The sequence below is a fragment of the Scyliorhinus canicula genome, chromosome 17, assembly GCF_902713615.1.
Source record: "Scyliorhinus canicula chromosome 17, sScyCan1.1, whole genome shotgun sequence".
Lineage (NCBI taxonomy): Eukaryota > Metazoa > Chordata > Chondrichthyes > Carcharhiniformes > Scyliorhinidae > Scyliorhinus > Scyliorhinus canicula.
Genome location: NC_052162.1, coordinates 15,389,175 through 15,405,983, shown reverse-complemented (window position 1 = coordinate 15,405,983; position 16,809 = coordinate 15,389,175). Strand labels below are relative to the sequence as shown.

Here is a 16,809-nt window from a genome sequence, read left to right as displayed (position 1 = left end):
CAATTCAATGTACATGAGCTGTTGCTACATGTCTGATTAAAAAATTCTGGGCATGGTGTCATTAGCTTAAAAGGGGCAGATGTAATTTATGGTACATTGTGGGTTGGTGCCAGAAAAGTCAGAGTGGTAAAGTTGTATTAGCTGCAGAGTTGAATTGTGTTATAAAAGTAGTGATTTCTTTGCAGCCGCTTTCTGAACATTTGTTTATTGCTCTGTGATTAATTATCCTGAGAGAATCAGCACTGGGCCTCCAATTTCACAATTGCTACAGTAACTCTGCTTACTCCATGCAGCTGTAACGAATGAAAGATAAAACCTACATTTATATCGCCCCTTTTGCAATGTCCAAAATCACTTCACAGCCAATTCAGTTGTAGTCACTGGTATATTGCGAGCAATGTTTTCAAATGACGGAACAGGCTCGAAGAGCCGAATGGCTTACTTGTTCTCCAAATACGTATGTTCATATGTTGTTCTGGGTGGATGAGTTGAACTTGGCTAGATGGTGTTTCTCATTCATAATTATCATGCGAACAGTGGGTGGAATCATGGTTGAAGTTCTGCTTTTTTGCCAATGAAAGTTTACTGTGAGCAGTGAAATTGCCAGGACGGGAGTGTGTAATGGGCTCATAATGAATCAGTAACCTGCTTTACACTGAATGTGTTTTTCAAGAGTCTTTTCCATTGACTTCAATCTTGCCTTTTTATCTACATACCTAATATGTACTCCACCTTGGTGCTTTTATGAATTTTTGAAGTATAGAAATATCATGATAAAGTTGCAGGAGATATTTAAAATATGCTGCAGTAAGATGGATAAATCTGTAGAATGTTAAGATTTGTTAACCAAGAAAGCACAGATACAATTATAAACTATTCAGTCTTTGTTTTCTGGTCTCTTAAAGGTTAAGGGGCAGCACGGTGATTAGCACTGCTGCCTCGCGGCGCTGAGGACCTGAGTTCAATCCCGGCCCTGGGTCATTGTCTGTGTGGAGTTTGCACATTCACCCCGTTTCTGCATGAGTTTCACCCCCACAATCCAAAGATGTGCAGGGTAGGTGGATTGGCCACGCTAAAATTGCCCCTTAATTGGAAAAAATAATTGGGTACTCTGAATTTAAAAAAAAGTTATTTTGCAGAGACACCTGAGGTCTCCAACACTTCTCACTGACTGTGAAGACCTTTGTTGTCCAATCATTTCACTTTGTTGCTCAGGAGTTATTTGATCTTTGTCCCCTGTGATATTATTGATGAAATAGAATCCAGTTACCCCCGTTGTATGAAATAATTATATTGAATAATATAATGCAACCAGGAAGGAGAAAGTCTTCTACTTCTTCTGCAGAATGGAAAAGATTTTGTGCAATTTATCTGGATTGCAAATATTGAATCTTTCCACCAAATCTGAATTTGCTGTCGGTGTCCATATGGTGCAATGTGAATGTGCAGAACATGATAATGAGGCTGAGGCAGTCACCAAACTCAGTGTTATCATCTGCACAGTGTTAGAAATAACTAATTGGATATTTTCCAGTTAAATTAACAATATTGCTCAATACTGTAAAATATGATTTTTTATTATTTGTACAAGGGATGTGGGCGTCGCTGGCTGGACCAGCATTTATTGCCCATCCCTGAGAGCATTTAAGAGTCAACCACATCGCTGTGGATCTGGCATTGCGTGTAGGCCAGGCCAGGTAAGGACAGCAGATTTCCTTCCCTAAAGGACATTGGCAAACCAGATGGGTTTTTACAACAATTGACTTTGGCTTCATATTGACCTTTAGTCTTCTAATTTCACATCTTTATTGAATTCAAATTGTATTATCTGCCATGGCAGGATTTGAACCTGGGTCCCCAGAGCATCACTCTGGATCCCTGGATTACTAGGCCAGCGGCAATACAATTACACCACCGCCTCCCCTCTCTGGTTTGTTTAATTGTCACGGTGGCAAAACCTATAGGGAGCACGAAAACCGACACTGCGACACTGCAGGGGCTGGTTTGGCACACTGGGCTAAACAGCTGGCTTGTAATGCAGAACAATGCCAGCTGCACAGGTTCAAGTCCCGTACCGGCCTCCCCGAACAGGCGCCGGAAGGTGGCGACTAGGGGCTTTTCACAGTAACTTCACTGAAGCCTACTTGTGACAATAAGTGATTATTATTATTATATTTGCTGCTCTTAATATTGATTTAAGTTGGGTATTTCAGAGGGTTGCAGAACTGGAGAAGGTTACAGAGATGGGGAGAGGTGGGGCCTTGAAGGGATTGAAAACCAGGATATGAGGTTTAAAATCAAAATGTTGCTTCAACGAGAGCCACTGTGGGTCAGCGAGAACAAGATGGGTGAAAGGGATTCGCTGCAGGTTCCAAGGACAGGGATGAAGTCAGTGACTTAGGGGGTGGTGGTGTCTGAAAGCAATGGCTTCAGTTTTACAATTACTTTGCCGGAGGAAATGTATGCTTATCGAGTACTAAATGTTGGATGAGCAATCTGTCAATTTAGAGGAAGCGAAGAAGAGGTCTAGAGGTGGTGGTGGAGTAGAGCTGGGCGTTGGCAGTGGATATGTGGAAAAGATGCCATATTTTCAGATGATTGTTGCCGAGAAGCCAGCTATAGGAGGGAGACCAAGAATAGATTATTTGCGGGCACCAGAGTTAATTGGTGCAGAAGAGGGTGGATTCTAGGTGATTCTCTGGCTATTATTGAACAGAGCACAAAGATGGTGCTGTGGTATCACCCATTTGGCTTGCTTCTCAGCTGAAGGTGATGGCACCAGGGCTCAACATCAACTTACACACTTGATCAACCCCAAATATTAAATAACTCCTCAGGCAGAACATCTGGCCATCACTGCTTAAAATAGCCAGTGATGGTTTGGGGGTAAGAATCTCAAAATCAGATCCTACCTGCCAATTCTAAAGATGCACACCCCCATTGTGACACTGATATAGGCATGAAAATCCAACCCTTAGAATAAAATACCAGGAAAGATCAATATAGTAAATATGGGTGCTAATGATAAGTATCTAAAGAAACAAAAGGCTGAATAGACATAGTGTGAAGTTGTGGTTCACAACAATCAAAAGGGGCTAAATATGTTGTATTAAATGTCCTTTCTGTTTTCTAAATGATCTTACTATTTCCTGTTTGGCACTGTTTCCGAATCACAATTTGATTACAACCAAGTTGGAAGAATTACTAGTGAGCAAATGCAAATCCTCAAGAAAGCCTGGGTGTGGTAGTCAGGACTGGCAACTTCACTATACTGTCAAGTCTGCATCCCTCAGTAAAGAAACATTGGATTTTAAATTTATCTTAGGTGATCGCATTGAACTGACAATACTGAAGCGTTGGCTCATTTTGCACTCTGCCCTTTTTTTTCTATTGGGTTCAATGCAAAAGAAAACCTTGTGCACAGGGATGGACCTCTGAGGCTATATAAGGCTCTGGTCAGACCCCATTTGGAGTATTATGAGCAGTTCTGGGCCCCGTATCTAAGGAAGGATGTGCTGGTCTTGGAAAGGATTCAGAGGAGGTTCAGAAGAATGATCCGTGGAATGAAGAGCTTGTCATATGAGGAACGGTTGAGGACTCTGGGTCTGTAATCGTTGGAGTTTAGAAGGATGATCTTATTGAAACTTACAGGGTACTGAGGCCTGGATAGAGTGGTCGTGGAGAGGATGTTTCCACTAGTGGGAAAAACTAGAACCAGAGGACACAATCTCAGACTAAAGGGACGATCCTTTAAAGTAGAAATGAGGAGGAATTTCTTCAGCCAGAAGATGGTGAAGATGTGGAACTCTTTGCCGCAGAGGCTGTGGAGGCCAAATCACTGAGTGTCTTTAAGACAGAGATAGATAGGTTCTTGATCAATAAGGAGATCAGGGGTTATGGGGAGAAGACAGGAGAATGGGAATGAGAAAATATCAGCCATGCTTTAATGGCGGAGCAGACTCAATGTGTCGAGTGGCCTAATTCTGCTCCTATGACTTATGGTCTTTTGGTCTTATGGTAAAACGAGGATTTGTTCCCGGTGTTCGGCTGGCTGAAGTGAAATGGTCATTGATCTCTCCTGAGCTGAACGGAGTCCAAAGCTATGCTTGACACCCTACATAATCCCTGATTCCACCCTTTTACAATGTAGAAAATTGTCACCAAGACACCAGAACACCCAGGTTGGCGACACCAGAAGAGTTTTTTTTCCTATAAATTTAGAGTACCCAATTCATTTTTTTCCAATTAAGGGGAAATTTAGCCTGATCAATCCACCTCCCCGGCACATCTTTTGGGGTGTGGGGGCGAAACCCACACAAACACGGGGAGAATGTGCAAACTCCACATGGACAGTGACCCAGAGCCGGGATCGAACCTGGGACCTTGGCGCCGTGAGGCAGCAGGGCTAACCCACTGCGCCACCGTGCTGCCCTGACAACAGAAGAGTTGATGAAGCTCAAGATCAGAGGTCTACATTTACTTTGGAGGTTGCACCAATCTAGTAACCCAAACCGTTTTCACATATCGCCTCGCCTCCCTTTGGAACTGTTTCAAAATTTTCTTTGTTGGCACCTGCACTAGATTATAAAAGTTCTCTGATTTGCCCCTTGGTACTTCGGGGGAAATTCTGCAAGCACGTCTGTGCTCCCAATGCAGAGGTCAAATCGATGAGACATATGTTCTTGTCTCCAATTGAACTTTGCTGTGAATCATGAACGTAAAGGACCATTTCTGTGACAGCCATCAATTATCTGTGTTTGTCAAGAGAAAGGCTTGTAGTTTTGCAAAAAAAGTCACGATATTCATAACTACTTCTTTCTTCTTAACATTGACTATATAATGCACACATGAGTTTTAATCAAAATTTATTTTTTTCTCGAGAAAATAAAATAAATTATAGAATAACCCACTTGTGCACTACTACTGGGCAATTCCCTTCATTGTATGTCTAGAATTTTATACTGACTGCCTCAATCACTGGCATATCAAAGCACTAAAATTGTGAAAAAAACTGCATTTAAAAATGTCTTTCATGATACCACTTACGTCCTCCAATTTTGTAAATATTGCTGTTAAACCGGACACATCACTGTGATGAGATGCATAATGTAATTTTGCACATAATGTGATGCACGTCCTCCGACCACTAGAGGGCATCGTAAACCCCATCATGTGACCATGTGATCTGGGAGTTGGGACTTAGTCGTGCTGGAATTTAGACATATTTGCAGTAGTTCCACAAGAGTTGTTTGTTAGTGTCAGTTGTTAATCCTAGTTTTCTTACCACACAGTTGCTTTACAATAAATTATTTTTAACTATTTGTTCTGTAGTTGATCATTCACTTTGGCCAGTCTACAGAACATGACATGGTACCAGGTTGGATGATTTAACTTGAAGATTCTGTGTAAGAAAATCCGAATCACCGAAGATAACTTTGAAGGATAAGGAAGAAACGTATCTTTGCTAGTAACCCTGCAAGCGACTGGCATCTTGTGCTCAATGCGCACTAAAACTTCAAAGCCTGGAATGGAAGGTATGAGGTCACCTCAACACCTTTGGTTTACCAGCAATGTGGATGAAAATTGGAGGGTGTTTAAACAACAGTTTAAACTGTACGTTGCAGTCCTTGGTCTGCAGGCAGAGCCCAAGGGGAGGCGTATCGTGCTGCTGCTCACTGTAGCAGGTCCCCAAGCAATTGAGATCTTCGATACTTTTGCATTTGACAACGAGGCTGACAGCAAAGGTTTCGAAGAAATGCTCAAACCATTCGGTCAGCATTGCTCCCCTAGAAAAAACAAAACCTTAAATTCAGTACGTGCACCCAGAACGCAGGAGAGGCCTACAATAGCCTCCTCACTGACTTGCAATTTAAAGCAGTCATGCAACTTCAGCACACTCCAGTCGTCAATGATACGAGACCAGATATTTTTTGGAATCTCCAATAATAATGCGCGCGAGCGGCTAAAAACAGACCTGCAACTTGAAAGTGCCATTCAAATATGTCACACTAGTGGGCTTGCTGCAAAACAGCTCGACACGTTGAATCTCTGTCATTTTGGCGCAACGGCAGACGCCATTAGTGAGGTGACGCAGCTGAATAAGAAACGAGTTCCCAATGCGGGCAGCCATTTTGAGCACCGGCCCGATCCTCCATTTTGTGTCCGCCATGTGGCAAACGGCATATGCCATGGCAATGCCCTGCTTATGGAAAAACATGTGCCATCTGCAATGGCAGGAATCATTTTGCAGCCCAATGTTATAAAAGAAAAATACCTGAACAAACAAAGAGATGAGGTGTGTTTAGAGAACACATTCTTTGTAGACGTGATCTCCAGCGAAGATGAGGAAACTCAAGTTATATCAAACAGAAATATATTTGTACCAATCTGCAGCAACAGTGAATTGAAGGCAAATAATTATACAGATTAATGGACGGTGCCATTAAAAATAAATGGCACAGTAATAACAGGCAAGCTTGACACTGGTGCGAGGGCCAACCTTATCAACCTGTCTGATGTAAAATAGCTGTGAATTCAGCAAAAAATAGTTACCGGAACAGTACTATTGAGAGATTATAATGGTAACAAAATCTTGTCATTCGGAGCATGTGAGCTTGATGTCGAAGTCAAAACCAAAATATACAAGCTGAAATTTTCTGTGGTGGCGGCGGACCGTGAGTCCATAATTGGAGTTGAGACATATGAAGAGTTACAGCTTGTCCGATGAGTCTATAGTGCAGACAGTGCTGTGACAGGCCCTCCTCCCTCAGGAGACTCCATACTGAATGATTTCTCTGAAATTTTCCAAGGTTTTGGTACATTACCATACACGTACAAGATTCAGTTGAAGGAAGATGCGAAGCCTGTGATTCATGCACCCAAACGTGTGCCGGCGCCATTAAGGGGTAACCTAAAGGCAGAGCTAGAGAGAATGACGGCCTTGGGTGTCATTAACCGTATTAAAGCCCTCATTACCTTTAGGAAGTATTTGGATGTGCACTTGAGGTGCTATAACCTCGAATGTTTTGGACCAGGATGGGAATAGTTTGGATAGTTCTTTCTCAGGTAGCACAGGCACGATGGACTGAATGGCCTCCTTCTGTGCTGTAAATTTTCATGATTTCATTTAAAGAATTTAACACTGGTTTCAGAAAAGCATCATGCAGAAAAAAAACTTTAAGTACTCCAGTTTTCCAAAAGAAATCAAACTGAACAGTGAAGATGTAAGAAAACAGCTAGCGATTAGAGATGGAAAGTCAGCAATAGAAGCCAAACCTGATGAGCCAGGGAGCATCGTGGCTCTGCTACTGGGCTGGTGAGCAAGAGGGTTGGATTAACAATCTCGAGACCTGAATTCAGAGCGTTCCCCCGAAGCTAGTGCCAGTGGTGGATATTCTGTACTGTTGTGAAAACACATCCGTTTCAATAATGCCCCTCAGGGAAGGAAATCTGATGTCCCTACCTGGTCTGGCACATGTATGGGTTTCCTCCGGGTGCTCCGGTTTCCTCCCACAGTCCAAAGACGTGCAGATTAGGTGGATTGGCCACGCTAAATTGCCCCTTAGTGTCCAAAAAGATTAGGAGGGGTAATTGGCTAACGGGGATAGGGTGGAAGTGAGGGCTTAAGTGGGCCGGTGCAGACTCGATGGGCCGAATGGCCTCCTTCTAATGAAATGAAAAATGAAATGAAATGAAAATCGCTTATTGTCACGAGTTCAATGAAGTTACTGTGAAAAGCCCCTAGTCGCCACATTCCGGCGCCTGTCCGGGGAGGCTGGTACGGGAATCGAACTATGCTGCTGGCCTGCTTGGTCTGCTGTAAAAGCCAGCGATTTAGCCAAGTGAGCTAAACCAGCCCCAGCTATACCAGCCCCTAAACTGTATGTTCTATGTTCTATATGATTTCAGATCCACAGCAATGTGTTTGACTTAACTGCCCTCTGAGATGGCCCAAGAATCCACTCAGTTTTATGCAAGTTGGTGGCTCACCCCCATCTTCTCAAGTGAAATCAGGAATGGCAACAATTGCTGGTCTTGTTGGTAATACCCAGTTCCTGTGAATGAATGGAAAAGAATAACGCAATAATTCAGCGGAGAGCAAATTTCGAATTTCCTTTATATTAATGACAATAAGAACATAATGAAGCACTCACATTGAATTATGGATTCTTCCCACTGTGAAATAGAGTTCTGAGTAAATCACGACCACAGATTAGCACAATACCCTTGTTTCTTCAATAGTTAATTATCAGTGTAGAAATTGGAATCTGCTGATGACAAACAGACACATAGAGTTCACAGTGCAGAAAGAGGCCATTTGGCCCATCGTGTCTGCACCGGCTCTTGGAAAGAGCACCCTACCCCAGCCCACAACCCCACCCTATCCCCATAACCCAGTAAACCCACCCAACACTAAGGGCAATTTTGGACACTAAGGGCAATTTAGCAATTTAGCCAGTTCACGTAACCTGTACATCTTTGGACCGTGGGAGGAAACCGGAGCACCCGGAGGAAACCCACGCACACACGGGGAGCACATGCAGACTCCGCACAGACAGTGACCCAAGCCGGGAATCGAACATGGGACCCTGGAGCTGTGAAGCAGTTGTGCTAACCACAATGCTACCGTGGTGCCCAATGACACACACGCACGTACACACACACACACACAATAATTCTGCAAGCACTGTTCTGAAATCGCTACCGGATCCTCTCTCCCAGAATCTCGAAGGCGGTGATTTAACCGCTGCATGAGCCATGGGCGCGATTCTCGTAATGGTCACTAAATCTCGTGAGATGCTGAAAACACGATTCTCAACCGCAGGTTTTCGGTTTGCGATCTTCCTAGCCACTCCCCCCCACCCCCCCCCCCCAACCCCCCACCCCCCACTCCCCCGCCCTCCCCTACCCTATGATGCAATCGGGTTCCTGCCAAGGAAGGGCATGAGCCTGATTTGCATACATCACCATCTCATTAGTGGGCCACACAATGCACCGCCCATTATTGTTGTATCTTCCCACCTAGCCGGTGTGGCACCACACCAGCACAAATCACTGCTGCTCTTGAAAAATGGAAACCTGACGCCATGACCTCTGAGAGAGAGGTTGAAGGCCATCGCGTATGTCACCACTCTCCACCAGGGAGTCCAAGGGGACATAGAACATAGAACTTACAGTGCAGAAGGAAGCCATTCATCCCATCGAGTCTGCACCAACCCACTTAAACCCTCACTTCCACCCTATCCCCGTAACCCAATAACCCCTTCTAACCTTTTTTGGACACTAAGGGCAATTTATCATGGCCAATCCAGCTAACCTGCACATCTTTGGACTGTGGGAGGAAACCGGAGCACCCGGAGGAAACCCACGCAGACACAGGGAGGACGTGCAGACTCCGCACAGACAGTGACCCAGCGGGGAATCGAACCTGGGACCCTGGCGCTGGGAAGCCACAGTGCTAGCCACTTGTGCTACCGTGCTGCCCCCGGGACTGGACAGCTCTGGTGGGAGGGAATGGGTAACCAAGAGGAGGGTCATTGTCGTGGGTCTGTGATTGACTTTGCCGGGGACTGGTGGTCCATTCTCAGGGGGTGAGGGCAGCGGGGTTCTGTGAGGTTGGAGGGGTGGGTGTTGCTGCGGGGGGTCTATGATGGCGGGGGGGGGGAGGATTCTGTTAGGTCTGGGGGTGTCTGTGATTGCTGGGGTGGGATATGTGAAGGCCGGTATAGGGACGGCTCTTGTTCTGCCCTGCAGTCTGACCAGCTGGGTGGCTGGGTGGATGCCCACATGGCAACGCTTGTTGGAGCCCTGTTCTTGGGGGAGGGGTGGGTGATGCTGGCTGAAGGTGAGGATTTACTCTCCAGTGATATTTATTGTGGAGGGGTGACAGCAACAAGCTCCCAGATGGCTGCTGCTTGTCAGGGTTACCAAGGTGCCTATTAGCACTGACTAGTACTGAGAGAGGAATTAATTATGTTAGAATCATAAAATCTCTACAGTGCAGAAGGAGGTCATTCAGACCATCTAGTCTGCATCGAACTTTTGAAGAGCACTCTACCCATGTCCACTACCCCACTCTATCCCCATAACCCAACCTAATCTGCACTGGACACTAAGGGGCAATTTATCATGGCCAATCCACTTAACCTGCACATCTTTGGGCTGTGAGAGGAAACCGGAGCACCCGGAGGAAATCCACGCAGACACGGAGAGAACGTGCTAATTCCAGGGAGACAGTTATCCAAGGCTGGAAGATGGCACGGTAGCACTGAGGTTGACACTGTTGCTTCACAACGCCAGGGTCCCAGGTTCAATTCCCGGCTTGGGTCACTGTGTGGGGTCTGCATGTTCTCCCTGTGTCTGTGTGGATGGAACGGCACACGTGAGTGTCTCCCAGGGGATTGGAGGCCCCCAGCTGCATGCCCTTTGGGCAGGGTGGTACCTCGATACTGCTGGTGCCACCTGAAGTGCCAGCCTGGCACCTTAGCACCTGGAAGTGCCATAAGGATGCCATCCTGGTACTGCCAAGGTGCCCAGGTGACACTGCCAGCTGGCATGGGCACTTCCAGGGCACCAGATTGGCACTGTCAAGGTGCCAAGCTGGCAATTTCTTGCACGCGCACAATCGGGCCGGGGGTGCCTAGCGTGCGTATTGTGGGGGGGCTCGGTACTGTCTCCATGGATGCTGTCAGACGTGTTGAGATTGTCTAATATTTTCTGTTTCTGTTTAAACCAGGCGATTCATTGATAACTTTCTACTTGTTCTTTTGGGTTTGGCTTATTGATATTCATATTTTCCTTTCCAATTATTTTGAACATTTGTACATTTGGTGAGGTAACAGAGTGTTGACGAAGGTAATTGAGCTGATGTTGTGTTAATGGACTTTCAAGAGGCATTTGGTAAAATGCTTGTCGGCACAGTTAAAGTGCATGGGATGAAAGGGAAGTGGCAGTATGGATACAAGTTGGCCGAGTGAGGGGAAACGGAGAGTCGTGATCAACAATTGTTTTTCAGGCTGGAAGACGGTGTACTGTGGGGTCCCCCGGGGATTGCTATTAGCACCACTGCATTTCCTGATCGATTCTTGAATTGATAGACTTCAAGAAGACAGAGACAGGTTGATGAAATGGGCAGACATGTGGCAGACGGGGTTTAGTGCGGAGAAGTGTGAAGTGGTGCGTTTTGGGAGGGAGAATGAGGCAAGGGAATGTAAACTGAAGGGAACAATTCAACAGGAGTGCAGGAGCACCCGGAGATGGGGTAACTGCCCAAATCGTTAAAGGTGACGGGGGCAGATTGGGAACGTGGATGGTAAGGTACACAGGATTCTGGGCTTTGTAATTTAAGGCACAGATCAAGAAAGTGAAGAAGTTATGGGGGAGCCTTTCTGAAATATTAGTTTGACCTCAGGTCGATGCTAAGCTTTGGAAATCCCTTCGCAAAGCCTGCCCACCTCTCTCTCCCTCTCTTTCCTCTTCTAAGACTCTCCACAAAACTGATCTCCTTGACAAGTCTGTGGCCACCTGCCCTAACTTCACTAGTGTTCAATTTTGTTTGCTAATATTCATGACAAATGATTTATTAAAGGAAATGCAAGTTCCCGTTGTTGATAATTTTATGTGTTAAATATTCTGAAATATTTAAAACCAACTTTATTTTTAATTTTAATAGCGGTTCCCAAAGCTACGTACATACAGTCTAGATTACAGTTAATAACTCAGCTCTTTGTGAAAGGGAGGAAATGTTAATTATACGACATTTGAAGAAACCCAGGGGACTTTATGTATGGCAGTTTAATTTGGGTCAATGCTTCCACTGTAGTGACAATGGAAGTTACCAGAATTATTAATAAACACTGTTATCTTCACTCCTGTGTTGCAGTCAGTTCAAACGATCGCTCTATAAACCAGCAGCCCGATTAAACAAAATGCTGTGATGAGCCATCAATTGCACGAGAGACGAGTTGCTATACAAAAGTTAGGCTTTAATAAGCTAGAACTTAGCCCTGCGCTCAACCACAATAAAATGGACGACCGCCGGGCGTTCTGACTATTTATACCTCGGTATGGAGGCGTGGTTAACGCAGCCTCCCGACCAATCGGAGAGCCGTCACATGACTAGTCTCAACCAATCGGTCAAGAGGCACATGACCAACCAGGGCCAATGGTAAGCCGGTGTTCTGCACCAATGGCAGACAGCTATGCAAATCATACCACCACATGCTGGAAGATGGGAAATGAAGATGGGAAATGCTGGGAAGTCTCAGTAGTTCAGGCAGCAGCTGTGCAGAAAGAAACGTTGAGCTGAAGTTTTGAGGTGAATTTTCCAAAGGGCTGCAGAGGCCCAAAACTAGATTTCCCATCACTCTGCCCAGTGGGTTTGAAGGCGGGCAGCTTATAAAATCTAGTAGGCACCCTGTCCCGCCACAATTGTATATGGGACAGTGGACATGTTAGGCAGCCCCCCCCCCCCCCAAAAAAAAAAACCCCATGAGTCAATGAGACCCTTAAGTGGCCAATTAATTACCATTTAAGAGCCATACGTGGCTCATTCATTGGACCAGTGAGGGGAGGCACTGATGACCTTCTGGCCTACCCAGTCAGGTCACCTGCAGGTTGCTGCTGGCTTCCGGACTCAGTAGGGGGCGACAGGGTGCCGGCACAACACCAAGAGAATTCTAACAGGTTCCGAATATAGCTCCGAACTTGAGCCTTAATTGACCTAATTGGCTGCTCATCTCTTTGGAGATAGTTGATGACACCCGTGGTTTCACACCACCAGGAAACTCACTCAGAGACGGGACAGTATCAAAGAGCCACGATCTGAATTTCCACATTAACCCCCTGCCTCTAAACCCATCTCTGTCTCTGTGACGTAACGCGGTCGTTCCCTCCGGAAATGCTGCAAGGCCGAGTAATTTTCCTGTTTTTAGGACTTGAGCACAGAATCCAGGCTGAAACTCCCGTTGCAGTACTGAGGGGATGCTGCACTGTCGGGCATACCATCTTGTGGATGAGGCAGGCCTTTCTGTCCTCTCTGGTGGGTGTCAATGATTTAAATGGTGCTGTTTGAAGACGGGATGGGCTGTTCTCCTGGGTGTCCTGGTTAGTATTTACCCGTCAACCAAGAGATCCAAATGAGACGTCCTGGTCTATTTAAGGGATTTTGCTGTGCACAAATCGGCTGCCAAGTTTCCTGCATCGCAACAGCAACTACACTTCAAAAAGTACGTCATTGGCTGTAACGTGCACTTTGAGACATTCCGAGATCCTGAAAGGTGCGAGATGAATGCAAGTTGTTTCTACTTTAAGTAATTCAGTTGGTAAGAAGGGAGCAAAGTATATTCGGCTGTGAGGTTCCGAGTGAACGATGACACTCTGGTAGCTGTTTCCAGTAGCTAAATGAATGGTGGAATTTGAAACATTCTGAAACAGCTCTGGCTGATTCCAGCATCAATTTGATTCCATTGTTGCTGCTTCTCTGAGAATATAAGAAAGGCATGTTTGTGAATTATGTATTTGATATGGATTCTCAACAATAGTATCACCATATCAGACTGCATACGATTGACCTCTGTGGATGTAATACACTAGACAACAATGGATCTAAACACGCAGCTTTAAAATGGAATTCCAACGAGTCAATGTCCCTTTTTATTCGACAATATGCGGCTATTTTAAGTCAACAGTTGTAAATGTTCACAAGCTGGTATTGGAGGGATTGAACTTTTATTTTAACCTTCGAAAATCAACTTGAATTCATGTTACCTCAAGGAAGATTATTCCTGCATTCCTTTCACATGCTTTTCAGAGGGTCGGCAGACTCAATGGGCCGAATGTCCTCCTTCTGCACTATAGGGATTCTATGATTTTTTGACTGGCTGTTCCCCTTGACTAGGTTGTATGTTGCTAGCCTTATTTTAATCTTTTACAGCAGCCACTTTTAAAATTCTCCTGGATCGTGAATTATTTAGAATGGCAGATGAAATGATTTGTCACATTTAATGTATTTTTTAAGCAGGAGTATATTCTCATAAAGGCAAGCCTCCATAAACCTTCAACGAGAGCTCATCCAAAACTCTGCTGCCTGCATGTTAACTCGCGCCATGCTCCATTCATCCAGCACCCCTGCGTTCTCTCCTGGTTCGGCAATGGATTGACTTTAATAACATCGTCTTTGGCTTTCAAATCCTTCCACGGCCTCACCCCTTCCGACCTCTAACCTCCTCCAACTCTACAATTCACTGAGATACCTATGCCACTTGCGCATTCCGGATTTTAATCTCTTCATCATTGGTGGAGACTGTGGGCGGGATTCTCCAACGTCCTAGCCGCGTGTTTCTTGGCGACGGGAGGCAGCGCACCATTCGCAGGATTCTCTGCTCTACCGTCGTCAATGGAAATTCCCATTGTAGCCATCCCACAGCGCCAGGAAACCCGTGGACGGGGAGACACTGCCGGCGGGACCGGAGAATCCCGCTGCCAGAAAACATCCGGAGAATTCGGGCCTGTGTCTTCAGTTGCCGAGGCCCTAAACTCTGGAATTCCCTTCCCGAACCTCGCCGGCCCCTTACCCCACTTTTCTCCTTTTAAGACGCTCCCTTACCTCTTTGACCAAGCTTTTTGTCACCGAATCAAATACGTCTTTAGTATCTCGGTGCCAAATTATTTTTGCTACAATTCCTGGGACATCACTTGGGACAGAGGCAATGGAACAGAAACAATGCGCAGATGTACGGGGAAAAGACAGGGGAATGACACTAAGTCATGATGCCTGTTTGGAAAGCCAGTGCAGATGAGATGGGACAAATGGCCCCCTACTACACCGTGACAATTCTGCCATTCTGTGATTTTCCTGTATTAAGGATGCTCTATAATTCCAAGCTGTTGGTGTTGAAAATCAGAGATATTAAAAGGTCCAAAATATTTAAAGCCAATTTTTGCCATTTTTAAAATGATTTGCAAATGTATAATTCCGATCACATTATTGAAAACATGTCGAAACAGCAAGTGGTTAATATGCTAATTGGGGGCCTTTATCCCCCACCCCAAAACAGAACAATAATGATCAATGTGTTAGCTCTTGGTCATTCTTTTAAAAAGCACCTTATATTATTTTTTGGGAAATTATTTCATGTCTGCCTGTGAGCAAGAGAAAAGGAGATTGAAAGAGAGGAGAAGAGATAGAGATAGACACAAGAACACATTTAGGGTAATAGAACACCTTGCAGAAGTCAGGTTCAAAGTCATGGAGGTGGAAATTGGGCCTATTTGTATCAATTTAACAAACATGAAACAAGAACAATCAAGTCCACATTCAGGTGGCAACAGTTCTGCCTGATCAGTACCAGAGTTACATATCTACATATTAATTCGGCAGCAGCACAGTGGCACAGTGGTTAGCACTGATGCCTCACAGCGCATGGGACCTGAGTTCGAATCTGGCCTTCGGTCACTGTCTGTGTGGAGTTTGCACTTTTGCCCAGTGTCTGCGTCGGTTTCCTGCGGGTGCTCCGGTTTCCTCCCACAGTCCAAATATGTGCGTGTTGGGTGGATTGGCCATGCAAAATTTCCCCTTCGTGTCCTAAGGCTAGACGGGGTTACAGGGATAAGGTGGGGGATTGGGCCCAGGTGCGGTGCTCTCCCAGACGGTCGGTGCAGACTCAATGAGCTGAATGGTCCTCTTTCTGCACTGTACGGATTGTAAGTAAGTAAATTGTAAGCATGCCAGGCACCCAGATGCCCACATGAAACAGGTAAATGGGGGCCTAACTCCTGCCTCATATCCCCTGTGCTAAATCGGTTGGTGAAGAGCAGATTAGTCTCTGGGCGTCCTCAGCTCACGAATCTTCACTGGTCTCTGTAACACAGTGTTCCAAGTATGTAAGTATTGCCTGGCTCCATGGTGCTTCTGAAGGCTGCTGCCTATACTGGCATCAGTAGAGTGCGTAAGTTGGAGTTTGGTAACTGCGAGAGTTCAGTGAAGAGTGAATGAGGTGATCTTTTGAGTACTGTGAGTATGGTCAGAAAAGTATTTACTACTTTTATTACTTATAGTTGTGGTTCATCATTTGTAAGAGCTATATTCTATAACAATGAGGAGCAGGGAAGAAGGGTCCGTGAGTAATTGATGTTATTTGATATTAAATATCGTCTAAAAAGTTTAATTTACTTTAAAAGGGTAAGTCATGGCAGTCGAGCTGAAAGCCGTGGTGTGCTCCCTGTGCTCGATGTGGGAAGCCAGGAACATTTCCAGTGCCTGAGTCCATCATGTGTGCAGGAAGGGCCTCCAGCTGCAGTCAGGTTTCGGAGCTGGAGCTGCGGCTGGGGACATTGTGGAGCATCCTCGAGGTGAAGAGTATCGTGGATAGCATGTATAGGGTGGTGGTCACACCGCAGGCTAAAAGTCCACAGGCAGGAAGGGACTGGGTGAGCACTAGGCAGAGCAAGAGGATTAGGCAGGCTGTGCAAGAATGTCCTGTGACCATTCCCCTGCAAAACAGATATACTGGTTTGGCTACTGTACAGGGGAATGGCCACTCAGGGGGAAGGAAACAACCAAATTCATTGCACCATGGTTGGCTCTGCTGCACAGGGCAGAATTTAAACATGTGGGAATGCAATAGTTATAGGAGATTCAATTATAAGAGGAACAGATAGGTGTTTCTGTGGCACAAACGGGACTCCAGGATGGTATGGGTTCTCCCTGATTCTAGGGTCAAGGATGTTGCAGAGCAGCTGCAGTACATTCCGAAGGGGGAGGGTGAACAAACAGTGGTCGTGGTACACATTGGCACAAACAACATAGGT

At 45.5% G+C, this 16,809-nt stretch overlaps 1 protein-coding gene across 5 annotated transcripts in view; it reads left to right on the top strand.

Moving 5' to 3' along the window:
- LOC119952035 (neuronal PAS domain-containing protein 2-like) overlaps positions 1–16,809 on the top strand; it is a 263,046-nt gene that overhangs the window by 127,101 nt on the left and 119,136 nt on the right. Inside the window, exon 1 of one of the 5 annotated variants that reach the window (XM_038775520.1) lies at positions 5,464–5,534. The exons of the other annotated variants lie outside the window; for them this stretch is intronic. The gene's annotated coding sequence lies outside the window, so the exon portion shown is untranslated. Of the gene's footprint in view, positions 1–5,463; positions 5,535–16,809 lie in introns of those variants that run through there. 5 annotated transcript variants of the gene reach the window in all.